The sequence below is a fragment of the Bombina bombina genome, chromosome 8, assembly GCF_027579735.1.
Source record: "Bombina bombina isolate aBomBom1 chromosome 8, aBomBom1.pri, whole genome shotgun sequence".
In the NCBI taxonomy this organism is placed as follows: Eukaryota; Metazoa; Chordata; class Amphibia; order Anura; family Bombinatoridae; genus Bombina; species Bombina bombina.
Genome location: NC_069506.1, coordinates 307,132,424 through 307,153,194, shown reverse-complemented (window position 1 = coordinate 307,153,194; position 20,771 = coordinate 307,132,424).

The following is a 20,771-nucleotide window of genomic DNA, read 5'->3' as shown; positions in this document are numbered from 1 at the left end:
TTCTGTGCAGATGATGACTGTGGGTACTGTCACTACATGAGCTTTCTGTGCAGCTGATGACTGTGGGTACTGTCACTTCATGAGCTTTCTGTGCAGCTGATGACTGTAAGTACTGTCACTACATGAGCTTCCAGTGCAGCTGATAACTGTGTAGTACTGTCACTACATGAGCTTCCAGTGCAGCTGATGACTGTGAGTACTGTCACTACATGAGCTTTATGTGCAGCTGATGACTGCAAGTACTGTCATTTCATGAGCTTCCCTGTGCAGCTGATGACTGTGAGTACTGTCACTACATGATCTTTTTGTGCAGCTGATGACTGTAAGTACTGTCACTGCATGAGCTTCCTGTGCAGCTGATGACTGTGGGTACTGTCACTACATGAGCTTCCTGTGCAGCTGATGACTGTGAGTACTATCACTACATGAGCTTCCCTGTGCAGCTGATGACTGTGGGGTACTGTCACTACATGAGCTTCCAGTGCAGCTGATGGACTGTAAGTACTGTCACTACATGAGCTTTTTTGTGCAGCTGATGACTGTGGGTACTGTCACTACATGATCTTCCTGTGCAGCTGATTACTGTGAGTACTGTCACTACATGAGCTTCCAGTGCAGCTGATGACTGTGTACTGTTACTACATGAGCTTCCTGTGCAGCTGATGACTGTAAGTACTGTCACTACATGAGCTTCCTGTGCAGCTGATGACTGTGGGTACTATCACTACATGAGCTTCCAGTGCAGCTGATGACTGTAAGTACTGTCACTACATGAGCTTCCAGTGCAGCTGATGACTGTTTACTGTTACTACATAAGCTTTTTGTGCAGCTGATGACTGTAAGTACTGTCACTACATGAGCTTCCTTTGCAACTGATGACTGTGCAGCTGACTGTGAGTACTGTTACTACATGAGCTCCCTGTGCAGTTGACTGTCAGTACTGTTACTACATGAGCTTCCTGTGCAGCTGACTGTGAGTACTGTCACTACATGAGCTTCCTGTGCAGCTGATGACTGTGAGTACTGTCACTACATGAGCTTCCTGTGCAGATGATGACTGCGAGTACTGTCACTACATAAGCTTCCTGTGCAGCTGAGGACTGTGGGTACTGTCACTACATGAGCTTCCTGTGCAGCCTGATGACTGTGAGTACTGTCACTTCATGAGCTTTCTTTGCAGATGATGACTGTGGGTACTGTTACTACATGAGCTTCATGTGCAGCGGATGACTTGGTTTACTGTCACTAAATAAACTTCCTATGCAACTGATGACTGTGAGTACTGTCACTACATGAACTTCCTGTGCAGATGATGACTGCGAGTACTGTCACTACATGTGCTTCCACTGCAGCTGAGGACTGTGGGTACTGTCACTACATAAGCTTCCTGTGCAGTTGATGACTGTGAGTACTGTCACTACATGAGCTTCATGTGCAGCTGATGACTTGGCTTACTGTCACTAAATAAACTTCCCATGAAGCAGATGACTGTGGGTACTGTCACTACATGAGCTTCCTGTGCAGCTGATGACTGTGAGTACTGTTACTACATGAGCTTCATATGCAGCTGATGACTGTGGGTACTGTTACTACATGAGCTTCCTGTGCAGCTGATGACTGCAAGTACTGTCATTTCATGAGCTTCCTGTGCAGCTGATGACTGTGAGTACTGTCACTACATGAGCTTTTTGTGCAGCTGATGACTGTAAGTACTGTCACTACATGAGCTTCCTGTGCAGCTGATGACTGTGGGTACTGTCACTACATGAGCTTCCTGTGCAGCTGATGACTGTAAGTACTGTCACTACATGAGCTTTTTGTGCAGCTGATGACTGTGGGTACTGTCACTACATGATCTTCCTGTGCAGCTGATTACTGTGAGTACTGTCACTACATGAGCTTTTTGTGCAGCTGATGACTGTAAGTACTGTCACTACATGAGCTTCCTGTGCAGCTGATGACTGTGTACTGTTACTACATGAGCTTCCTGTGTAGCTGTCACTACATGAGCTTCCTGTGCAGCTGATGACTGTGGGTACTATCACTACATGAGCTTCCAGTGCAGCTGATGACTGTAAGTACTGTCACTACATGAGCTTTTGATGCAGCTGATGACTGTGAGTACTGTCACTACATGAGCTTCCAGTGCAGCTGATGATGTTTACTGTTACTACATAAGCTTTGTGTGCAGCTGATGACTGTAAGTACTGTCACTACATGAGCTTCCTTTGCAACTGATGACTGTGCAGCTGACTGTGAGTACTGTTACTACATGAGCTCCCTGTGCAGTTGACTGTCAGTACTGTTACTACATGAGCTTCCTGTGCAGCTGACTGTGAGTACTGTCACTACATGAGCTTCCTGTGCAGCTGATGACTGTGAGTACTGTCACTACATGAGCTTCCTGTGCAGATGATGACTGCGAGTACTGTCACTACATGAGCTTCCTGTGCAGCTGAGGACTGTGGGTACTGTCACTACATGAGCTTCCTGTGCAGCTGATGACTGTGAGTACTGTCACTTCATGAGCTTTCTTTGCAGATGATGACTGTGGGTACTGTTACTACATGAGCTTCATGTGCAGCGGATGACTTGGTTTACTGTCACTAAATAAACTTCCTATGCAACTGATGATTGTGAGTACTGTCACTACATGAACTTCCTGTGCAGATGATGACTGCGAGTACTGTCACTACATGTGCTTCCCTGCAGCTGAGGACTGTGGGTACTGTCACTACATAAGCTTCCTGTGCAGTTGATGACTGTGAGTACTGTCACTACATGAGCTTCATGTGCAGCTGATGACTTGGCTTACTGTCACTAAATAAACTTCCCATGAAGCTGATGACTGTGGGTACTGTCACTACATGAGCTTCCTGTGCAGCTGATGACTGTGAGTACTGTTACTACATGAGCTTCATATGCAGCTGATGACTGTGGGTACTGTTACTACATGAGCTTCCTGTGCAGCTGATGACTGCAAGTACTGTCATTCCATGAGCTTCCTGTGCAGCTGATGACTGTGAGTACTGTCACTACATGAGCTTTTTTGTGCAGCTGATGACTGTAAGTACTGTCACTACATGAGCTTCCTGTGCAGCTGATGACTGTGGGTACTGTCACTACATGAGCTTCCTGTGCAGCTGATGACTGTTAGTACTATCACTACATGAGCTTCCTGTGATTACTGTTACTACATGAGTTTCCTGTGCAGCTGACTGTGAGTACTGTTACTACCTGAACTTCCTGTTCAGATGATGACTGAGTACTGTTACTACATGAGCTTCCTGTGCAGCTGATGACTCTGAGTACTGTCACTACATTATCTTCATGTGCAGCTGATGACTGTGGGTACTGTCACTACATTGACTTCATGTGCAGCTGATGACTGTGGGTACTGTTACTACATGAGCTTCCTGTGCAGAATGGCTGTGAGTACTGCTACTACATGAGCTTCCTGTGCAGCTGATAACTGTGAGTACTGTCACTACATGAGTAGCTTATGACTGTGAGTACTGTTACTACATGAACTTTATGTGCAGCTGATGACTGTGGGTACTTTCACTACATGAACATCCTGTGCAGCTGATGACTGTGAGTACTGTCACTACATGAGCTTCCTGTGCAGCTGATGACTGTGAGTACTGTCACTACATGAACGTCCTGCGCAGCTGATGACTGTGAGTACTGTCACTACATGAGCTTCCTGTGCAGCTGATGACTGTGTGTACTTTCACTACATGAACGTTCTGTGCAGCTGATGACTGTGACTACTGTTACTACATGAGCTTTCTGTGCAGCTGACTGTGGGTACTGTTACTACATGAGTTTCCTGTGCAGCTGATGACTGAGTATTGTTACTACATGAGCTTCCTGTGCAGCTGATGACTGAGCACTGTTACTACATGAGCTTCCTGTGCAGCTGATGACTGTGAGTACTATTACTACATGAGCTTCCTGTGCAGCTAACTGTGGGTACTGTTACTACATGAGCTTTCTGTGCAGCTGATGACTGTGAGTACTGTCACTACATGAGCTTCCTATGCAGCTGATGACTGTGGGTACTGTTACCCACATGAGCTTCCTGTGCAGCTGACTGTGAGTACTGTCACTACATGAGCTTCCTGTGCAGCTGATGACTGTGAGTACTGTTACTACATGAGCTTCATATGCAGCTGATGACTGTGGGTACTGTTACTACATGAGCTTCCTGTGCAGCTGATGACTGAGTACTGTCACTACATGAGCTTCCTGTGCAGCTGATGACTGTGAGTACTGTTACTACATGAGCTTCATGTGCAGCTGAAGACTTGGTTTACTGTCACTAAATAAACTTCCCATGCAGCTGATGACTGTGGGTACTGTCACTACATGAGCTTCCTGTGCAGTTGATGACTGTGAGTACTGTCACTACTTGAGCTTCCTGTGCAGATGATGACTGCGAGTACTGTCACTACATGAGCTTCCACTGCAACTGAGGACTGTGGGTACTGTTACTACATGAGCTTCATGTGCAGCTGAAGACTTGGTTTACTGTCACTAAATAAACTTCCCATGCAGCTGATGACTGTGGGTACTGTCACTACATGAGCTTCCTGTGCAGCTGATGACTGTGAGTACTGTCACTTCATGAGCTTCCTATGCAGCTGATGACTGTGGGTACTGTTACTACATGAGCTTCCTGTGCAGCTGACTGTGAGTACTGTCACTACATGAGGTTTTTGTGCAGCTGATGACTGTGAGTACTGTCACTACATGAGCTTCCTGTGCAGCTGATGACTGAGTACTGTTATTACATGAGCTTCCTGTGCAGTGGATGACTGTGAGTACTGTCACTGCATGAGCTTCTTGTGCAGCGGATGACTGTGAGTACTGTTACTACATGAGCTTCCTGTGCAGCGGATGACTGTGAGTACTGTTACTACATGAGCTTCCTGTGCATCTGATGACTGTGGGTAGTGTCACTACATGAGCTTCCAGTGCAGCTGATTACTGTGAGTACTGTCACTACATGAGCTTCCTGTGCAGCGGATGACTGTGAGTACTGTCACTACATGAGCTTCCTGTGCAACTGCTGACTGTGAGTACTGTCACTACATGAGCTTCCTGTGCAGCTGCTGACTCTGAGTACTGTCACTACATGAGCTTCATGTGCAGCCGATGACTGTGAGTACTGTCACTACATGAGCAGCTTATGACTGTAAGTACTGTTACTACATGAACTTTCTGGGCAGCTGATGACTGTGGGTACTTTCACTACATGAACATTCTGTCCAGCTGATGACTGCGAGTACTGTTGCTACATGAGCTTTCTGTGCAGCTGACTGTGGGTACTTTTACTACATGAGTTTCTTTTGCAGCTGATTACTGAGTACTGTTACTACATGAGCTACCTGTGCAGCTGATGACTGAGTATTGTTACTACATGAGATTCCTGTGCAGCTGATGACTGAGTACTGTTACTACATGAGCTTCCTGTGCAGCTGATGACTGTGAGTACTGCTACTGCATGAGCTTCCTGTGCAGCTGACTGTGGGTGCTGTTACTACATGAGCTTCCTGTGCAGCTGATGACTGGGAGTACTGTCACTACATGAGCTTCCTGTGCAGCTGATGACTGTGAGTACTGTTACTACATGAGCTTCCTATGCAGCTGATGACTGTGGGTACTGTTTCTACATGAGCTTCCTGTGCAGCTGATGACTGTGAGTACTGTCACTACATGAGCTTCCTATGCTGTTGATGACTGTGGTTACTGTTACTACATGAGCTTCCTGTGCAGCTGACTCTGAGTACTGTCACTACATGAGGTTTTTGTGCAGCTGATGACTGTGAGTACTGTCACTACATGAGCTTCCTGTGCAGCTGATGACTGTGAGTACTGTCACTTCATGAGCTTCCTATGCAGCTGATGACTGTGGGTACTGTTACTACATGAGCTTCCTGTGCAGCTGACTGTGAGTACTGTCACTACATGAGGTTTTTGTGCAGTTGATGACTGTGAGTACTGTCACTACATGAGCTTCCTGTGCAGCTGATGACTGTGAGTACTATTACTACATGAGCTTCCTGTGCAGCTGATGACTGAGTACTGTTACTACATGAGCTAACTGTGCAGCTGATGACTGTGAGTACGGTTACTACATGAGCTTCCTGTGCAGCTGATGACTGAGCATTGGTACTACATGAGCTTCCTGTGCAGCTGATGAATGTGAGTACTGTTAGTACATGAGCTTCCTGTGCAGCGGATGACTGTGAGTACTGTCACTACATGAGCTTCCTGTGCAGCGGATGACTGTGAGTACTGTTACTACATGAGCTTCCTGTGCAGCGGATGACTGTGAGTACTGTTACTACATGAGCTTCCTGTGCAGCTGATGACTGTGAGTACTGTTACTACATGAGCTTCCTATGCAGCTGATGACTGTGGGTACTGTCACTTCATGAGCTTCCTGTGCATCTGATGACTGTGGGTATTGTCACTACATGAGCTTCCAGTGCAGCTGATTATTGTGAGTACTGTCACTACATGAGCTTCCTGTGCATCGGATGACTGTGAGTACTGTCACTACATGAGCTTCCTGTGCAGCTGCTGACTGTGAGTACTGTCACTACATGAGCTTCCTGTGCAGCTGCTGACTGTGAGTACTGTCACTACATGAGCTTCCTGTGCAGCCGATGACTGTGAGTACTGTCACTACATGTGCTTCCTGTGCAGCTGATGATTGTGAGTACTGTCACTACATGAGCTTCCTGTGCAGCTGATGATTGGGAGTACTGTCACTAAATGAGCTTTTTGTGCAGCTGATGACTGTAAGTACTGTCCACTACATGAGCTTCCTGTGCAGCTGATGACTGTGGGTACTGTCACTATATGAGCTTCCTGTGCAGCTGATGACTGAGTACTGTCACTACATGAGCTTCCTGTGCAGCTGATGACTGTAAGTACTGTTACTACATGAGCTTCCTGTGCAGCTGATGACTGTGAGTACTGTTACTACATGAGCTTCCTGTGCAGCTGATGACTGTAAGTACTGTCACTGCATGAGCTTCCTTTGCAGCCTGATGACTTAGTACTGTCACTACATGAGCTTCCTGTGCAACTGATGATTGTGAGTACTGTCACTACATGAGCTTCCTGTGCAGCTGACTGTGAATACTGTTACTACATGAGCTTCCTTTTCAGCTGACTGTGAAGTCTGTTACTACATGAGCTTCCTGTGCAGCTGACTGTGAGTACTGTCACTACATGAGCTTTTTGTGCAGCTGACTGTGAGTATTGTCACTACATGAGCTTCCTGTGCAGCTGACTGTGAGTACTGTCACCACATGAGCTTTTTGTGCAACTGACTGTGAATACTGTTACTACATGAGCTTCCTTTTCAGCTGACTGTGAAGACTGTTACAACATGAGCTTCCTGTGCAGCTGACTGTGAGTACTGTCACTACATGAGCTTTTTGTGCAGCTGACTGTGAGTACTGTTACACATGTACATGAGCTACACAAGTAGGTTTATCTTTTCTCATTTCTAGACATGTTTCTATAAATTTAGAGTTTATGGTGACGTTTATGAAAATGATAAAAAAGAAAAATAATTGTAAAAATATTACTACCTCTCAAACTCAGGGTGTGCCATGTTCAGACAATCCCAGAAAGTACAGCAACCTCAGGTATATTTACACAAAGATCATGTTACAATCTTCTAGTAAGAGAATCTGATTTTAATCTACAATCATTACTCTCTGATACTGTATACAATTTGTTACTAGGAATTTTGGAAAATAAGTTTGTCTCATGAGTTAAAATACACAGTATAAAGAAATGCTTCTCTTTAAAATGAATAAATAAATATATAGATAAATCATTACATATGCACAGATCCAGTAAAGTACAACATTTTTTCTGTGAATAGTTCTACTCATTTGTATGTGCTGCCAGCCAGCCACATCTAATAAGGTTGGGGAGAGTCATGTGCTACTTGTAGCTAGAGCGTGTTATTTTAGGATGCACATTACAGTGTGAGCTGTCATTACTTGTGATGGTGAAACTTGTTTATTTTATATTTTTAAATTTTTGTCCTTTACCAAACTGTATTTCATTTGCTCCAGGGGGCATTTTAGTAATAAGACAGCACAGCATAACTCTTCCAGGCTAGGAAGAGAAGGGGGTGGGAAGGGGAATCGCACAACAACCGCCAGCATTCGCTAATAAGCCCCTCAAGCAATTCAGGAATTAAAAACCCTCCCAATCCCCAAAAATACAAGTTCAACAGCCATTCCTATCAATCAAGAGCAAAGCACAAAAAAGTAAATGATCCTCGGAACGCTTTTCCTGGGCACTGTCTGTTAGTATACAGCTGGGACACTTAAAGCAATGTCGTTTTAGGCTACAGTTGGCCTTGTTAGCAGTGAGAGCTGCTGTACGGTTAACACTCACTAACTGGGAAATTCCAAATCTGGTAGCAATGTGCAATAACACAGATGAGGGGCTCACTGCCATACAGAACGTCTGTGTCTTAAAGGGGCATAAAGTCAAAATGAAAATGTCATTGTTCAGACAGAGAATGTAATTTTAAGACACTTTTTAATGTATTTCTATTATCCCCTTTACTTTTTTTTTTGGTAGAATTTTTGTTAAAAAAGCATATATAGAAAGGCTCACCAGATGTGTTCAGCTAGCTCACAGTAGTGCATTGCTGCTCTGGAGCTGAATTTAGCTATGTGTTTAACCTATTTGCAGGGGTTAAATGCATAGTTATACAAAAGCAATAGTGCATTAATACAATGCTCTAACACATTTTCTTTTTTGCACTTTTGTGTGCCTTTAAATAGTCACTTGAGTATTTGTGAATAGACATTTATAAGTGGGTGTAATTAGTCGTATTCTAGATAAAAGGAAAATGCTTAGCATGATTTACACACAACTACTGCAGTCATAAGACAAATGGTTGTAAAAGCTTTGCAGGGGTACTCTTTGTTCAGAGATAGCAGGCGTGCAAAGGCTTTATCATTGATTTTGACAATTAGAAGGCCACTATTTGCAGATGTGCACCACACTTCTGAAACTCCTGGCAGTGAAGGGGTTAATCAGGTAGCTTGTAGGGTTAAATTTAACTGTAGTGTAGGTAAACACCTCCCACCACCTGATCCCTACCGGATCCCTCCCTCACCTCTCACTAGTCACTACATAGACAGTGTCACTCTCTGTAACGATCAGTGATGTGCCTTCATATACGATTAGTGCACCCTTACTATATGAAGGCAGATGCTTTCTGCCAATCCCTGCAGTCTCCGCTGTGTAAGCTGACAGTGAGGACTGCAGCATTCGACACAGTGTTAGACTTAGTTACTACATCAACACAGTACGCTGGGCAAAGTAATGTGTTATGTAGTACCTGTGTCCAAATGGCACAAGGGTTATTAATGCCCATAGAAGGGTTAAATATAGTGTCATGCACCATGCATAGGACTGAGCCAGTCCTGGGCATGACACAGTTGGTGAATGGTGGATACTTGTGTATGGGGCTCCTGATTGGCTCATTAGCTGTGTCCTGCTCAGGCAATGCATTGTGGCTCATGAGGGAGACTTAACAATGTGTCAAACCCTTTGCACGGGATAAACACATAGTTACATACAAGCATTCACAGAATAAGAAAATGTTCCAACAAATTTAATATATTATTACATTACAAGTCAATTTACATTTTTTGGGGGGATTTAACACCTTCCCCCTAATCTGTGTTCCCACTAAGGTCAGTTTTGTGAGAGGTTCAGCAGTGAAACAGTTAATAAAAGTAACCACACCTTGCAATCTGTTAATCTGTTATTAATTGCTCAAATTAACTGTTTCACTGCTAGGCAGCTCACAAAACTTCCCCTTATATATACCATTAAAGGAACATGTTCTTTGTTCTCTTGTTATTATTTGTTGAGGAGAATACCTAGGCAGACTCATGAGCATGCACGTCTCTTGAGCACTATATTTCAGCAGGTTTTTACAACAATATGTGTAACGTTATATAAAGTTGTAAACATAGATGCCTTCTAGTGCTCAACATTAAATAACATTATAAAAACAAACACTGCTCCCATTTAGTGCTTAGGACACATACACGCTCATAAGCCTATCTGTCCCTTTAAGTAGTCTAGCTAAGTTATTAACGGCTAGATTACGAGTTTTTCGTTTTGAGCTGTGCGGTGCTAACAAGCAGTTTTTTCTCACCGCTCACTTTCCTACAGCTCTGGTATTACGGGTTTTTACAAACCCGGCGTTAAAAGACAAGAATTGAGCAAAAAAGACAAGAAGTGAGAAAATTGTGCTCCTTGCCGCACTCCAATACCAGCGCTGCTTAAGTCAGCGGTGAGCTGGTCATACGTGCTCATGCACGATTTCCCCATAGGAATCAACTGGGAGAGCCGGCTGAGAAAAAGTTTAACACCTGCAAAAAAGCAGCGTAAAGCTCCCTAACGCAGCCCCATTGATACCTATGGGGAAATAAAATTTATGTCTACACCTAACACCCTAACATGAACCCCTAGTCTAAACACCCCTAATCTTACACTTATTAACCTTAATCTGTTGCCCCCGACATCGCCGACACCTGCATTATATTTATTAACCCCTAATCTGCCGCTCCGGACACCGCCGCCACCTACATTATAGTTATGAACCCCTAATCTGCTGCCCCATCATCGCCGACACCTACATTATATTTATTAACCCCTAATCTGCCACCCCCAATGTCGCCGCAACCTACCTACATTTATTAACCCCTAATCTGCTGACCCCAACGTCGCCGCCACTATAATAAACATATTAACCCCTAAAGCGCCGCACTCCTGCCTCGCAAACATTAGTTAAATTTTATTAACTCCTAATTTGCCGTCCCTAACATCGCCGCCACCTACCTACATTTATTAACCCCTAATCTGCCGCCCCCAACGTCGCCGCCACTATACTAAATGTATTAACCCCTAAACCTAAGAATAACCCTAACCCTAACACCCCTTAACTTAAATATAATTAAAATAAATCTAAATAAAAATTCCTATCATTAACTAAATAATTCCTATTTAAAACTAAATACTTACCTGTAAAACAAACCCTAAGCTAGCTACAATATAACTATAGTTACATTGTAGCTAGCTTAGGGTTTATTTTTATTTTACAGGTAAGTTTGTATTTATTTTAACTAGGTGTAATAGTTACTAAATAGTTATTAACTATTTAATAACTACCTAGCTAAAATAAATACAAAAGTACCTGTAAAATAAAACATAACCTAAGTTACAATAACACCTAACACTACACTATAATTAAATAAATTAACTAAATTAACAACAATTAAATAGATTGTTAGCTAAAGTACAAAAACAAACAAACACTAAATTACAGAAAATAATAAACAAATTACAAGATATTTAAACTAATTACACCTAATCTAATAGCCCTATCAAAATAAAAAAAAAAGCCCCCCCAAAATAAAAAAAAACCTCTAGCCTAAACTAAACTATCAATAGCCCTTAAAAGGGCCTTTTGTGGGGCATTGCCTTAAAGTAATCAGCTCTTTTACCTGTAGAAAAAAATACAAACCCCCCCCCAACAATAAAACCCGCCACCCACACAATCAACCCCCCAAATAAAATACTATCTAAAAAAACCTAAGCTCCCCATTGCCCTGAAAAGGGAATTTGGATGAGCATTGCCCTTAAAAGAACCTAACACTAACCCCCTGAAGATCGACTTACAGTTCTGAAGACCGGACATTCATCCTCAAGGAAGCGGCAGAAGTCTTCATCCAACCGGGCCAAAGTCCTCAACGAAGCCAGGAGAAGTCTTCATCCAAGCTGGGCGAAGTAGTCCTCCAGACGGGCAGAAGTCTTTATCCAGACGGCATCTTCTATTCTTCATCCATCCGACACGGAGCGGGTCCATCTTCAAGAAATCTGACGAGGAGCATCCTCTTCAAATGAAGTCTTCTGACTGAATGACGGTTCCTTTAAGTGACATCATCAAAGATGGCATCCCTTAGATTCCGATTGGCTGATAGAATTCTATCAGCCAATCGTAATTAAAGTAGAAAAAATCCTATTGGCTGATGCAATCAGCAAATAGGATTGAGTTTGCATTCTATTGGCTGTTCCAATCAGCCAATAGAATGTGAGCTCAATCCTATTGGCTGATTGCATCAGCCAATAGGATTTTTTCTACCTTAATTCCGATTGGCTGATAGAATTCTATCAGCCAATCGGAATCTAAGGGACGCCATCTTGGATGACGTCACTTAAAAGAACCTTCATTTGTCGGGTAGTCGTCGGAAGAAGAGGATGCTCCGCGTCGGATGTCTTGAAGATGGACCAGCTCTGTGCCGGATGGATGAAGATAGAAGATGCCGTCTGGATGAAGACTTGTGCCCGTCTGGAGGACCACTTCGCCCGACTTGGATGAAGACTTCTCCCGGCTTCGTTGACGACTTCGGCCCGGTTGGATGAAGACTTCTGCCGCTTCCTTGAGGATGGATGTCCGGTCTTCAGAACTGTAAGTCGATCTTCAGAAGGTTAGTGTTAGGTTTTTTAAGGGTGTATTGGGTGGGTTTTATTTTTTAGATTAGGGTTTCGGCCGCAAAAGAGCTAACTGCCCTTTTAAGGGCAATGCTCATCCAAATGCCCTTTTCAGGGCAATGGGGGGCTTAGGTTTTTTTAGATAGTATTTTATTTGGGGGGTTGATTGTGTGGGTGGCGGGTTTTACTGTTGGGGGGGTTGTTTGTATTTTTTTTTTACAGGTAAAAGAGCTGATTACTTTGGGGCAATGCCCCTCAAAAGGCCCTTTTAAGGGCTATTGATAGTTTAGTTTAGGCTAGGGGTTTTTTTTTATTTTGGGGGGCTTTTTTTATTTTGATAGGGCTATTAGATTAGGTATAATTAGTTTAAATATCTTGTAATTTGTTTTTTATTTTCTGTAATTTAGTGGTTTTTTTTGTACTTTAGCTAATTTAATTTCATTTATTTAATTGTTGTTATTTTAGTTAATTTATTTAATTATAGTGTAGTGTTAGGTGTTATTGTAACTTAGGTTAGGTTTTATTTTACAGGTACTTTTGTATTTATTTTAGCTACGTAGTAATTAAATAGTTAATAACTATTTAATAACTATTCTACCTAGTTAAAATAAATACAAACTTGCCTGTAAAATAAAAATAAACCCTAAGATTGCTACTATGGATTTTTAGTTAGATTTATTGTAATTATATTTCAATTAGGGGGTGTTAGGGTTAGGGTTAGACTTAGGTTTAGTTGTTAATACATTTAGTATAGTGGCGGCGACGTTGGGGGCGGCAGATTAGGGGTTAATAAATGTAGGTAGGTGGCGGCGATGTTAGGGATGGCAGATTAGGGGTTAATAAAATGTAACTACTGTTTGCGAGGCGGGAGTGTGGCGGTTTAGGGGTTAATATGTTTTTTATAGTGGCAGCGATATTGGGGGCAGCAGATTAGGTGTTAATAAATGTAGGTAGGTTGCGGTGACATTGGGGGCAGCAGATTAGGGGTTAATACATAGAATGTAGGTGTCAGCGATTTTGGGAGCAGCTGATTAGGGGTTCGTAAATATAATGTAGGTGGCTGCGGTGTCCGGAGTGGCAGATTAGGGGTTAAAAATTTTATTTTAGTGTTTGCGATGCGGGAGGGCCTCGGTTTAGGGGTTAATAGGTAGTTTATGGGTGTTAGTGTACTTTTTAGCACTTTAGTTATGAGTTTTATGTTACTGACTTTTAAATGCGTTAGGACTCTTGACGGGGTAGGGTGTACCGCTCACTTTTTGGCCTCCCAGGACAGACTCGTAATATCAGCGCTATGGAAGTCCCATAGAAAAAAGACTTTACAAAGTTTACGTAAGTCGTTTTGCGGTTAGGCCAAAGAAGTGTGTGGTACACCTATACCTGCAAGACTCGTAATACCAGCAGGCGTAAAAACGCAGCGTTAGGACCTCTTAACGCTGCTTTTTTACCTTAACGCACAACTCGTAATCTAGCCGTAAATTTGCTAATGCATTGTGTAATCAGCTGTTTATGCTCCTTGCTGTCTTTTTTATCTATGTAATGCTGGCTAAATTCACTAACACGTTGCTCAATCTTTCCTTTTCACAAGCAATCCAAAAAAACTGGTTCTCTAACATCTCTCTATTCTTTAGTGATCAGACCCCACAGAGAAGATTTTACTACCACTTCTAAGCCTCTTTGGTGAATACAACAGAATGTTTCTATCCTACTGTGTCCCTTTAAGAAGTCTGCTGAGCATGTGGACAAGATAGAGAGAAAAACAAGAGAGTTGAAGGAAATTAGACAAAGAAAAGAGGCAAATTAAAGTGTTAGACAATTAAAATGGGGGGAAAGCAAAGCTGTGAGAAACACATGTCCTAGATTCATTAAGTTGTTTGTAAACTCTCCAGAGAGTCACTTATAAAGCAGCTGATGCAAACAGATAAAATGACAGATAAATAGTGAGAGACAAATGGGCACATACAGATATAGACAGAGGATTGGTTTATCATTGAATGAAGGACACCTGCACAGTGCAGAGTAGTCACCGGTCTGCGCTATTCAGAAGATGAAGAGGCAGCTCACTAGCATGAGAGGGCAGCTCTGTACCAGCCTGGTGCATAAATCAGTTAGTGGGTACAGCAGTGCCTGGGCACAGGGCTGAGAGCTGGATGCCATCCTGGCAATCACACTCGCATGGTTAGGCAGTAATGCACGGTCGGGGGAAGGGCAATGCCACTCACTAGGGGCAGCTCCTGCTCTGTGCCAAACTTCAGCTTGGAAGAACAAGGATGATTAGCATTGGCTGGGTCTGAGCTGCAAATGACACTGTGAATCTGGTGACAAGACAGATGGCTAATCCTGGAGGTGGCTACAATGGAGAATAGTCGAGGTGAAAAGTGAGAACGATATATATATATATATATATATATATATATATATATAAAAAATATATATATATATATATATATATATATATAAAGAGAGAGAGAGGGGGAGAGAGAGAGAGATAAAGAGAGAGAGAGAAAGTGAAAGAGAGAAAGAAAGATAAAACGTGTGTAAGAGAGAGAAAGAGACTGAGAGAGAAATAGAGAGAGAGAGAAAGGAGAGAGAAAGAGAGAGTGAGAGGGATATAGAGAAAGAGTGAGAGAGATATAGAGAAAGAGAGAGAGAGAGAAAGAAAGAGAGAGAGAGAGAGAGAGAGAAAGAGAAAAAGAGAGATAAAGAAAGAGAGAGGAAGAAAGAGAGAGAGAGAGAGAGAAAGAGGGAGAAAGAGAGAGAGACAGAGATCAAGAGAGAGAGAGAGAGAGGGGATGGGGAGAGAGAGACAGTGAGAGAGAGATGATTATGTAATTAAATATTATTATTAATATATTATATATTAATATAAGAAGTTCCAAACACTAAAGGAAGTTCCAAACACTAAAGAATCTTTCATTAATCCAATTAAGGATCGGTTTTGCTTCTCTTCTAGTTACAAGCAGGACCAGATTAAGAATAAGATAATCATGCTCACAAGTACTACAAGGATGATGACAAGGTCAAACTAAATTAATTAATAGTTACATGGTTTAAGGTTACACTTCAGAAAGAAACTTGGGCAGACTTGAGTCTGAGGTAGATATAGGGTCTGAGGTTAGAGACTAGGGTCTGGATTAGGGCTTGAGTTTGGGATTAGCATGTAGCATGAGAGCTTGGGGTTAGCATGTAGTATGGTGGTTTGGCATTAGTATGTAGTATGATGGTTTGGAGTTAGTATGTAGTATGAGAGTTTGGGGTTAGCATGTAATATGGTGGTTTGGCATTAGTATGTGGGGTTGAGGTTAGCATGTAGTATAACAGCTTGGGGTTAGCATGTAGTATAAAGGTTTAGGGTTAGCATGTAGTATGATGGTTTGGAGTTAGTATGTAGTATGTGGGTTTGAGGCTAGCATGTAGTATGATGGTTTGGAGTTATCATGTAGTATGTGGGTTTTAGGTCAGCATGTAGTATGATGGTTTGGAGTTAGCATTTATTATAAGGGTTTGGGCTTAGCATGTAGTATGATGGTTTGGGGTTAGTATGTAGTATGATGGTTTGGCGTTGGTATGTAGTATGTGGGTTTGAGGTTAGCTTGTAGTATGATGGTTTGGAGTTAGCATGTAGTATGTGTGTTTGAGGTTAGCATGTAGTATGATGGTTTGGAGTTAGCATGTAGTATGTGGGTTTGGAGTTAGTGTGTAGTATTATGGTTTGGAGTTAGCATGTAGTTATATGGGTTTGGAGTTAGTATGTAGTATGATGGTTTGGAGTTAGCATGTAGTATGTGGGTTTGGAGTTAGTATGTAGTATGATGGTTTGGAGTTAGCATGTAGTATGTGGGTTTGGAGTTAGTATGTAGTATGATGGTTTGGAGTTAGCATGTAGTATGTGGGTTTGGACTTAGTATGTAGTATGATGATTTTGGGTTAGTATGTGCGTTTGAAGTTAGTGGTGTGTATTATATAAACATTTATCTCTGATTAAACTGCTTAACTTGCTTTGTATTTTAAAAATTAAATAATCTTGCATGAAAGAAAATGTATTTGTAAGTATGTGAGTAATTTCTAAAGCATAAATAAAAATATAACTTATCCCTTAAACAATTTGTTTCATCAAGTTTTTCCTATGCATTTTTTTCATCTCTTGATACCTGTACACCTCTTATGATCCCTCACCCATATAAAGAAATGTAATACAGTTATAAAAAATAATTATTAGACATGTGCACAGAAAAATAACTTTGGATTAATAGTTCATCATGGGAAGGAAAATAGTTTGCTTTGTCCAAGATGGGTTCATGGGGTTATTTGATTCGGCCAATTGTGCCAATTTTTTTTTGTCCATTAATGGAAATTCTTTAACCCCTAATTTCCTATGGGGAAAGTCTTCAAGACAGCTGAAAAGCAGCTGGGTAGGAGTTTAAACCTAAACAAAGTTAAAGTAGGAGCTAGTGCTAATACTACAAGCCAGCAGCTCTGGCACAATTTTTCTTTCTTTCTTTATATATATATGTATATTTAATAGAATTGTCAAAACAAAATTGAAGCTTACATACTAATCACTAAAGCACTAACAGTTTGGGATTTACAGAAAAATGTAACACCGGACAGAACTCTTGCTGAAGTGTTTGCTGCGCGTAAAGCATCAGCGTAAGGAAGACCAATACAGATCTGATGAGATGCAAATTAATGTTTTTATTAAGTCTCGATTTTAACCAGTATTTTTATTAAATATTTCTTCAGTTTTTTTACATACTTATTGGCTGACACAGGACAGGAGTCAATAATCTGACTAAGACATGCTGGATCCTTACTGAATAGAGTAAAACTGTATCTTTCCCACCTGACTTTAGATTAATTGTTTAACCAAACAAATCATCTATATTTTTATGCTTCATGCATTCGTTTATAAGTTAAAGCTTGTTTTGTATTTTCAAATTAACACAAAGAGTACAGCAAAATAAGCATTTTTTTATATATATACGAATCGGAATGAGCATCTAATAATTATATCAGTTACTGTCTCTTTAAATGTAGCTACATTTCCAGAACAGCAGCAAAAATCCGAAAACAGGGACGCATTCCAAAGTGCTGATCACATGCCACTGATACTCTTTACACGCTCCCACAAGTAAATAAAGAATAAACTCAGAAGGTCATAAAGTCACATTTTAAAACTACCAAATTAACATAAATCTACATATTAAAAGCGGAAAGAAAAAAAATCTCTTTCTAGGGAGTTTATAATTTGCCAATTTGAGTAAATTCCACATTAGCTTTAAGAAGCTCTGGCTGGTAACTGTTAATTCAAAATCTAAATGACTGCAGCACAGATGGTTCTTTGGTGCACGGTTGGAAACACAGTATGGGACAAGGGGTCATTACATTTTAGCTATTAATTTTAAACTTATAAGAAAATATAAGGGTTAACTAGGGAGGATGCAACATTTCAGATTTAGAACCTGCCACATCTCTTATTACAAAAAATAAAAAAACAGAGAGGAACACAGTTTAAATAAAATACATACTAATAAAATTACCACACATAATATTTAACTGATTCGCATTAGTTGTTTTGCTTTAAATGTTAACATACTTTAGTGACAAACTCCTGACAATGTTTGCAGGACTTCAACAACTTCTATTTTAGTCAAAGGCATTACAAGGTGGGGAAAGATTAATATATCAAAGTATATATACAAACAAGGATATATTCCAAGACTCCACAAGTATTTTGAGGGAATTGGATCTGTGAATGTGACTTTCAAAAGAACCTAAAAATAAAGACAATCCTGAAGTCTGTTATAATCAGGGTTAAATTTGCAGTGATAGAGGTATAAAGCACCACAGCTTCCAGGCAACAACACTGGAACTCCACGATTAGTAATAAAATGATTTATTAAAAGGATTAAAAAAAAGACATATGCTAGAACTCAAATACATAGGGAGCCCGCACCAAACATGTAACCTGTACATGTAACAACGATGTATCACTTCGTTGTATTTAGATTTCCCACCTCACAACACTGTAACGGTTATGCAGGTAATATCTGCCCTTGAACGTAATTGCCTGTATTGTCTCTTTAAATCCGACATGCGTTTCACCTTGTGTATTCAGCTTTTTCAAGGATCCTGGTGCCAGTTCCTTATGTTTTAATCCTTTTAATATTTTCTTATTGTTCATCATGGAGTTCCAGTGTTGTTGCCTGTGAGCCGTTTTCACAAAGAGCTTGGTTATAGCTCTTGCACATGTGAGTACCCCCAAGCTGCAAATTATAACAGACTTCATTATTGTATTTTCCTTTATTTTGAGGTTCTTCTGAAAGACAAATTCACAGATCCCATTTCCTCAGTATATTTGTGGACTCTTTGAATTTATCATTGTTTGTGTATACACTTTGGTTTTATATTATTGTCTCTTTTTTAGTGTATTTTGTTTTATTGTTACTTTTTTGTTTTTTTTGGGGACAGCTTATTGTTTATCTGAAAGCTCTAATTCAGTATATGGACATTTATCAAGCAGTGGAAGTTTGGGGCATTCTCACTAATGCAAGTCTGATTGCCACACATTAAGGAACATTGGTTACATGGGTGGACTGAGATCAACCAGGGCCACACAGGCAAAAAATATAAAAGGGCCTCCTCCCCAATCCTGCCCCCTATGCCCCAACCTGCCTCTTATTCCCCTCTCTCACACCACTGTCTGCCTTCCTCGCCCCAATCAGGGTCCCAACCTCCATGGGCAGGGCCCCCAACATCAAGGCCCTCACAGACCCTACCCCAGGGCCTCCACCCTTCAGGGCAAGACCCAACAGTATAGGGCCCCAAGAAAAATAGACCCCTATTCAGGCACAGAGCACCCACACAAAGGCTAGACACAGGGCACCACTGCAATGTTAAATGCAGGCAATGGACATAAACAGCCGCTGCCCACTCACCACAATTACAATCACAGGTTCTCGAGTTGGTAAATAAATGGGTATAAGATGTTTGTTAGAGACATTTTGTAATCAGTAGAATCTGGGTATATTTGTCCCAAATGTTTCAAACATATCTGATCACAAGAAGTTGATGCATAATCTGGGATGCCATGTTGAGATATTAGAGGCATATTCTTGTGTACCAATAAAATGCTAAACATAATTGAACAACACTTTCATGATTTATTTTGACTTCTTTAATTTAATTATGAAAATTAAAGACACAAAAATCTAAATTAAACTTGCATGATTCAGACAGAGCTTGTAATAAAAAAATACTTTTATTTACGTCATATTACGTTCACAGTGTATATGCATAGGAGTCTGTAATTGGCTGATGGCAGTCATATGACACAGTTATATTCACATATTTTATGGCATCAGCTCCTACTAAGTATGTGCAAGAGTTCCCAGTGTATAAACATAAGAGTCTGTAATTGGCTGATGGCTGTCACATGACAGTTATATGCATACATTCTATGGTTGTCACATGATACAGTAGGATGGTAAATTGATGATATATTAAAATTTGTCAGAAAAAAATCTACTGTTTTTGCATTATATTGTTTTTTTTTTATTATTCAAGTTACAGTTTACAAATTGGAAGAGCATATGGCAGTTCTAACAAGCCTAACCCTGTCACATATATTTACCTATTTAGCCTCAACAGGTAAGAAAACAACGCAAATTTTTCTAATACAGTGACATTGACAAGCCATGTCTAATCCAGTAAACATTCCTGATTGGGTTCGCCGGAAACAGAAGCAACGAAGCAAAGACCGCTGCTCCATAACCTGTCCGCCTGCTCTGAGGTGGCAGACAGACAGCACCAGAAATCAACCCCATCGAATAAGATCGAGTTGATTGACACCCCCTGCTAGTGGCCGATTGGCCACGAATCTGCAGGGGGCGGCATTGCACCAGCAATTTACAAGAACTGCTGGTGCAATGATAAATGATAAAGCGCGATAAATGATAAAGCGTGTGCTGTCGGCATTTATCGATGTGCAGCGGACATGATCTGCAATATCAGATCATGTCCGCTCGCACATTAATAAATAGGCCCCTTTGGGTTTTATGTCCCTTTAAATTAGTTCTATTATGTTAATAATCACTGTACAAAAACATTTCTATAATTAAATGTTAAGGGGCACATTTGTTCTGCTATTTAAATATAATGAACGCAGACATTTTCCCGTACCTATAGTGTGCTCATAGAGGTAACTCTAGCCT